This window comes from Nicotiana attenuata, unplaced genomic scaffold (genome assembly GCF_001879085.1).
Source record: "Nicotiana attenuata strain UT unplaced genomic scaffold, NIATTr2, whole genome shotgun sequence".
Classification (NCBI taxonomy): domain Eukaryota; kingdom Viridiplantae; phylum Streptophyta; class Magnoliopsida; order Solanales; family Solanaceae; genus Nicotiana; species Nicotiana attenuata.
Genome location: NW_017670465.1, coordinates 126,274 through 134,857, shown reverse-complemented (window position 1 = coordinate 134,857; position 8,584 = coordinate 126,274).

Genomic DNA, 8,584 nt, shown 5'->3' with positions numbered 1-8,584 from the left:
AAGTCGATCCTGATCACATCAAACTAAGCCAATAACCTTTCAAAGGTCCATACTAATTTCCCTCTTCTCATAACACACAAGAACAACCGTCATAACCGGAGCAAACCTCCTCAGTTCATAACCCAATAAACAAAGTGCCCTCCAGGCATAAATTCTCAAAGTAATGATATTACCACAATTCCTCATACTAGGTTTAAATCTTTAGTCACACAAGTGACTACATGTCACACTGGTACAATCTTCCCGTGGGACACGTTCCCATAATCTTACTAAATAAATAATGGGTCCTCACATCTAAACCATCGGCCGCACTAACGCTGAAAAGCGATCAAGAATCCTTAACCAGGATGCAAAGCCTCATTCACAACACATCGATCTCAGGTGACGCTGAATACAATACCAATTTACTTTAAACATTCCACCCTTTTCTTGCTCATTCGAGCTCGTGACATCCTTACCAACAGCAAACTGCAACCTCGATCCACACTGCGAATTTCCATGCTACTCACTGCACCCAACGTGCCAACATACGATAGAACACGATTTTCATCGTAACTTCGAAATTGTTAATATTTTAACACTTAATCATATAAGAACTTTTCACTTAACTCACTTCAGGAGAATCATAGCAATACACAGGTAAATTCCCATAACCGTAGGATATGCAAACTCTAAGTAGTGGTCCAAGCCACCATAGCCCTTCCGGAATCCGCTTCCACTTAATAAGCCATAACAGAAGGATGCTTCTGAATAACATCAATTATGGCGGCCGACAAGCCTCACACGTACCGCCACAAATCATACGCATAACTTGATCATGCTAAATGAACTGACCACTGACCCCAATATGCCAATTCAACTATGGCTAATCAATCTGCCTCCTTCCAGTTTATCCTTGATTGCCCCAGAAATACTACTAACTCCATTCAACACATGACATACTCCCTCTACACTCACCCCGAGTGGCCTTGAGTCACGAGATCATGCTGTCTCAAATCCCACGAACTATCTCATATCTCTCAAATGCTACATCACAAGTTAAAATATCATAGAACATTCTGGGCACCTTCTCATATGCTGTTACAAATCTTGATCCTTAACTGTACCCATAGGCTTGAAATCATTGGGCACCACACTTTATCCCTTGGGATCTACTAGGACCGTTGTTGAGAGCCACCCGCTCTGACTTGGTCCCGAATATAATCAACTCCATGAATCTTCTAGCACATTAATACCCTCTCAACGAAGCACCTGGCAGAATCACTCCCCTTTAAACCCGCTTCTATACAAGGCATAAACCCTGAATCCTTCCCCAAGTTCGAACATGAGCCAATAAGGCCAACCATAGCACGCCCCCAACAATTCATCTACTCCTTTTACCACTTATGGTCTTTTCCCGTAGCTGGGATAACCCATCAATATGCTAATAACCAGAAACCTCACGAGTAGTTAACCATGCAACCCAATCATAGGCGGTGGGACTCTCCCACTTAGCTTGAAGCCATTATTTCACAACTCTGGAATTCACCGGGATTCCTTATCTCTTATCGACATAACCGGCGCAATCAACCGCCAAAATTCTCGGAATCATTCGGTAACACCCCCTTTTGATACTCTGAATCATCAACCCCATTCGCACGACCGATCTCTTCGCTGCATAACCAATAGAATTCTTTGCAGAAGCCTCGCCAACCACGCGACCGCTACCCTGCTCACAGGAAATAACCCACCTGAGTCCAAGCCCGCTCTCTAGCTGTACCAGTCCATTTACCCCTTGTGGACCTCAATTAAATGTGCGGCAACACCTTTCCAATTCCGAGTTATGTTGCATCCTTCTTCATTTCAAGAAGCTCCTTTCCGTCGTACCAAATCTCCTGCCGCATAGCAACCCATGCTTCGAATAAACCTACAGACTTCAATTGCCCGTCGCTAAAATCCCAGATCATTCCAAACTATCCTTAGGCGCGTAGTCATCCTACTACTAAGCCCTATACAGCTCCGTCACTCTCCCACTTTGGGCAAAATCGCTCCTTTAATCAACTGCTCGACCTACGCTTCTTATACCTGGCCCTATAGAAGTTCAAAACTCCGCCTGACACTTCCCACATGTTTTCTCATCTTTTGCTACTCAGTTGTTGCCTTAATAAAATGTATCTTCCTGGAACTTGAATCCACCATTTGTTACTAACTTTTAAACCTTTCCGACGGTCATCTTTATCGAACCGCCAATACTAGAAATTATGATTCGATCCTAAACCACTGCACCACACGATATCTGACAGTTGTATCTCCAATAGTATTTCACAATATCCTGCCATAAAGGCGAATTGTAGCAGATTATAACATCGAGGAACTTAGTACGCTCCATTAGGGCCACGACACCCCATCATAGAAGAAAGCTCCACCACGCTTGCAATTACCAAGTCTCATTACTTCCACCAGCCCACATCTGACCATCCTTAGTCCGACTGCCTTTCCCTTACTGGGAATAAAATACCGAATCCCTTGATTACACACTGAGTAAACCTCCCTTCAAGTCATTCACTTCCCCAACACGTGGGCAAACATTCTACCATCACACTAATACTGCGGAATAATCGCTCATAAGCATCGCGGCAACCTGTGCCTAGCCTCACGGCCCTTAGAAGTTCTGTTACTGAGCTGAACACTAGAATATCCTTCCATAAGGCGACTATAATAGTCCAGTCAACTGTATTGGGAAAATCATCCCGCACCACATTTGTAGTGCCATTACAATCCTTCAATTTTCGATTTATAACAAGCGCTCGCGTAAGATTGAGTAGAAAGAACTCAAAGGCATAAGCCCCAAGGAATTTAACCGCACGATAAGGAAATCAAGAAGGGAAGTACTCCTAACAACCCTGTAGCCTCCCGAGGATAAGTACAGACGTCTCCGTACTGATCCGTGAGACTCTACTAGACTTGCTCATGACTCGTGAGACCGACGGGAACCTAGTGCTCTGATACCATGTTGTCACGACCCAAAATCCAGTAAGGGTCGTGGTGGCGCCGGACACCTCTGTCAGGCAAGCCAACTACATTATCAATTAATTTCTCTTTTAATACCTTTGAAAATCTAGGATTTTTCCTTCCATTTTTCATAATTAAAAGAATCTCTACCTCAATTCAAATTAAGCAATAACTATTAGTACACATCTTCCGAAAACCATCCCAGAACCCGGTGTCACAAGTGCATGAGCGTCTATTGATAAGGAAAATAAAATACAATATCTGTCCGAAATACAGTGGACATGGAGTAAATATAAAAATGCTGAAAGGAACTACACTAGCTGCGGGTCGCCTCGAACAATGCAGTTCACCTAGTCCCAAAATCATCCGCGTTGCTATGCCCAGTAGGCTGCTAGAGGTATATATACCTGTGCAACAAAAATGCACAGAAGTGTAGTATGAGTACGTAATCAACGTGTACTCAATGAGTATCCCTCCTAATCTCGAAGAAGTAGAGACGAGATGGCCAACTTCGACACTCACTAGAGGTCAATTAACAACATTCTAGAAATGTGAGGAAAATCATGGATTTATATAGTAGTTTTAATTTGCGAAGCCAGAAAACAGGTAAACACCTTTAACAAATAATCAAGGGATTTCAAGGTTTATTCTTTATTATCTTATCAGTTTATATCAAGCCTCGAAGGGTAAATTTCACGTTTAAAAATCCTCAAGCGACAAATAACATGCGCAAATCACACCGAGGCGACGCCCCGATCCAACAGAAATGTAAACTGTGCACTGCCGAGGGTCGAACGGCCCGAACCATAGATGCATCTATTTAATCGGCCGAGGCGTTCGGCCCGTTCCATAAATAAACACATACCCTGCTCGCGATTCATGCATGCGACGCAGGTACACATAAAATACATGCTCAAGTAGCCAATTAAGAATTTATCGGGGAATAATTATCCAAATAATACCAATTCTTCTTTAACAACCTTTAAGAAATGAAGTTTAATCCTTTTAGAAATTTACTTACTAATTCAATGTGACTTAAGCAATTCCGGCTATCCGGGTGTTCACAATTAATCCAAGTATAACATGCTTTTGGGTCCTATCTACCCGGACAATAGCATAATAGTAGCTACGCACGGACTCTCATCACCTCGTGCGTACGTAGCCCCCACATATAGGAGCACATAATCAATTATTTCACTTAGGGGGACAATTTCCTCTTACAAGGTTAGAAAGGAGACTCACCTCGCTCCGAAGACTCATAACCGGCATTCTACATTCTTCCGAAGGCTTGAACCGACGCACAATGCACCAAAACTAGCCAATTGACAACAAACTAATGAGAACATACTCAAATACTTGTTAACAATTCAAATTATACAAATTCCCAACTCCGCTTAGTGAAATGACCAAAATGCCCTCGGGCCCACGTGCCCGGATTCCGAAATTTCTCGAAGATATACGGAACCCATAACTTCACTAGCTCAAATATATAATTTACTCCTAATTTCATGCTCAAATTCGTGGTGAAAATCCAATTTATCAAGTTTTCTAGGTTTTCTTTCAAAACCTACAATTTTCCCACAATTTTTTCATGTTTAATTCCATGGTATAATCTTGTATTAACTTGGAAATGAATAGGAGTAACTTACCTTAACGTTGATGATGAAAATCCCCTCTTGAAGCTCTCCAAAATCGCCCATACCAAGTGGAAAATGGGAGANCCCACGTGCCTGGAATCCGAAATTTTTCGAGATAAAGATTACCCATGACCTTAGGAACTCAAATATATAATTTTCTCTTACTTCCATACTCAAAATCGTGATCAAAATTCAAGAACACTAATTTTCTAGGTCTTCCCTCAAACCCCAAGTTTTTCTACAATTTTCATGCCCAAATCCATGTATAAACCTTGTATTTAACTCAAAGCTAGCATAAATTACTTACCTCATGACAAGTGACGAAAATGGCGCCTCAAAGCTGCTCCCCATCGACTCTAATGGAGGAAAAATGGGGTTGAAATGAACTCAACCCCGAATTTTTAAAGACCTCACTGCTCCAGTCATTTCCGCACTTGCGGACCCTGGACCGCTTCTGCGGTTCCGCAGGTGTGGTCAACAGCCGCTTCTGCGATCCGCCCTGGCCGCCCCTTTTCGCTTCTGCGATATCCACTTCCGCAGATGCGGCCCCGCTTCTGCGGAACCTTGACCGCATCTGCGGTCCACGAACCTTCGAACAAATCCGCTTCTACGGCTCCCTCTACCGCTTCTGTGGTCCCATTTCCGCAGAAGCGGAAATACCAGCAACCAGCAAAACCTCAGCCTTCCCAAAAATTCATTTTCGATCCGTTAACCACCCGGAATCCACCCGAGGCCCCCGGGACCTCAACCAAACCTACCAACCAATCCCAAAATACGTCACAGACTTGCTCGAGGCCTCAAATCATATCAAACAACGCTAAAACCACGAATTTCACCCCGATTCAAGCTTTATGAACTTTGAACTTTCCAACTTCTACTTCCGATGTTTAAGTTTATCAAATCATGTCCGATTGATCTCAAATTTTGCACACAAGTCATATTTGATATTACGGACCTACCCAACTTCCGGAATCGGATTCCGACCCCGATATCAAAAAGTCCACTTCCGGTCAAACTTCTCAAAAACCTCAAAATTCCTATCTTTAGCCAAATGGCTCCAAAATGACCTGCGGACCTCCGAATTCACTTCCGATCGCGCCTCCAACTCCAGAATCACCATTCGGAGCTATTCACAGTCTCGGAATCCCAAACGGAATTCGATAACATTGAAATGCTCTTCAAGCCAAACTTATGAAATTTCTTCTAAAATGCTAACTTCCTCAATAGGCGCCAAAACGCTCCTGGGTTATCCAAAGCCCGAATCGGGCATACGCCCAAGACCGAAATCATCATACGAACCTGCTGGAACCTTCAGATCTCGATTCCGAGGTCGTTTACTAAAATTCTTTCAACTTGAAGCTTCCAAAATAAGAATTCTCCTTCTAAATTAACTCTGGACTTCCCGAAATTCAATTCCGACCACACGTACAAGTCACAATACCTGAAATGAAGCTGCTCATGGCCTCAGACTGCTGAATGACGCGCTAGGGCTCAAAACGACCGGTCGGATCGTTACATCTAGTAAGAAATTACAACATGAGTAAAAACTCGGTTGAAGCCCAATTTTCTTAACCTGATTAACAACATCAATATAGCTACAAGAGTTGAACTTGTACCATTATTGATTACCGGAATGCTGAGCAACATTTATGGATTACCTTAAATAAGTCAACACCATCTTTCTGCATGAATTTTACAGGAGCAAGCAGTATAAGTCCTAAATGTGAGCTTCCTGGTGTCCTGCAATCGCTGACATTAGTACTTATTTGCCCTTCAAATGACTTATCAAAATAGTTTTGCCCTTCGAATACTCAAATTGAGAGAAATCAGGACTAAACTGACCTAGTTCTAGACATTAGCTCCTTAATATAAACACTGACGATTTGACTTAGTCTATACTTATAAATTATGAGACAAAGTAGATTGTACTTATGGCATAACTTATACAATAATGATAGAGGATATAAAAGGGTTGGAAATTTTGATCTAGCTTGTGAGATGATTGATGAGATGAAGAAACTTTTTCTAACATTTTCGATGATGGTATTTGGCATTAAATTCCTTTGTACAGTTACAGTTAAACAAAGTTCTGCTTCTCTGACCAAACAAAAAGAAATTGCAAAGGAACAAATAAAATATGATCAATTTGATCATCACAATACATAATATTCACCCTGAAAGAGTAGGGCAGTTAACTTGTACTGAAGATATCACATTCATTGGCTAAGTACTAATCTTGAAATGATCAAAGCAACTAATCACTTTTAATTTAACCCAAACAAATTAGAAGAAAATGCTTGAGTACCTACCCGCGGATCACTCATCAAAGTTACAGGGTGGAAGAATCCCTTATTGAGAAGCAAACAGAGGCAATCTGCAGAAACTTATGCAGTTCTATCTGCAACTTCTCACTCATAATGCCCTCTTGATAATGCTGCATCTTAGAATACTGAACGAGAAGAAGAGAAATATAATAACCAATACGATTAAAGTAAGAACCCAGGCCACCAATAGATTCTTCAGGAACAATGAGTTTCAACTAATTAAATTCTCATCAGCTTATTAGAAGAATAAAAGGCATAAAGCTCTGCAGTTCTTAAACTAAAGCTTGCAAAGCTAATGATCTTAGTATAACTACTCAGGGTCAAACAGATTTTTTTTTTTACTAAGGTGGCTAATACAGATCAAACATAACAAGCAAAAGCGCTCCTGTCCTTGTAATAATATAATACATCTGAAGTATGTCAGTAACACCTTTTAGCCAATCTTAACAATCATTAGGGGGCGTAGGTAGTGTAGTAGCTATGGGCTCGAATGAACCCAGTAGCTTTTGATTAAATTCTGTATTTGTATTATACAATTTATTAAATATATAAAATGTTTAATTGTGAACCCAGTAACTAAAACGAGTTAGGGTCCGATAATAAAATCAAACTCATAACCTTCAAATCCTGGCTCCGCCTCTGACAATCATGCCTTATGTTAGTAAAGTTGTGTTCAAAACCAGAAAATAAGAGAAACAAAAAACGTTAGTTCAATGAACAAAATAGAAAATAATTTCGAGCCCAGAAGTTGCTTGTGTGTCCTTCAGGAATTTTATCCCCTCACTGTTGCCCAAAGTTTTGGATTAATTCCTTCCAGGATAGAACAGAATAACTATTCAGTAATACTGGCAATAGAAATTACAGAACTTCGCCGAACTCACTTGACACTTATATTTATTTGAAAAATAATGCAACAATGAAGAAAGGAGGGGAGAAATTTTCAGATCTTTTATGTCCGAAAAATGAAACCAAACCTCTAAATTTATAGATAATAAAAGGGTGAAATGAACATTTGCACAAAAGGTGTCTCTTCCGTTTTCCATTCACGAAACCTTTTAACACCTTAGTACTGGGGGATGAAAAGTCAAGGCTTTTAAACAGTCAGCAGTTAATTGGCCAAGTCCAAAAGAATAGCTGAAATACTAGACCTCCTCAACAGGCCTTTTGCACATGTCGGTTCCTCAATGAACAAATCTTGATAATGTATTCTTCAACAAATTGTCGATTGCACACCTTCAACTTTTTTTCTTTTACTAGAAACAGTACCAGTCTTCTTTGTCTTAAGTGTCAGTACGCCAGCGAAGCCATATGGTTATAAGAGTGGTCAACTAACCACCCTTCATTGAAAAATTACATTGTGTATAGAGGTAAAATATTACGTTAGAGGTATATAACACATATTGAACACCCTTTATCGGAAATTTTTTTCACTTCTTTTAAATTTGAACACCCTTAGAAAATTTCTAGCTTCGCCACTGCAGTACGCTACATACTTTACAGTTCTATCTTTATCAAGAAAATTTTAATTAAATTCCCTATCGAGAAATAGATACTAAATTCAGAAACGGTAAATATTATGGGATAGATCAAATTTTGAATGTCTATTTTGATTAGCATATGAAATGCTGTTAG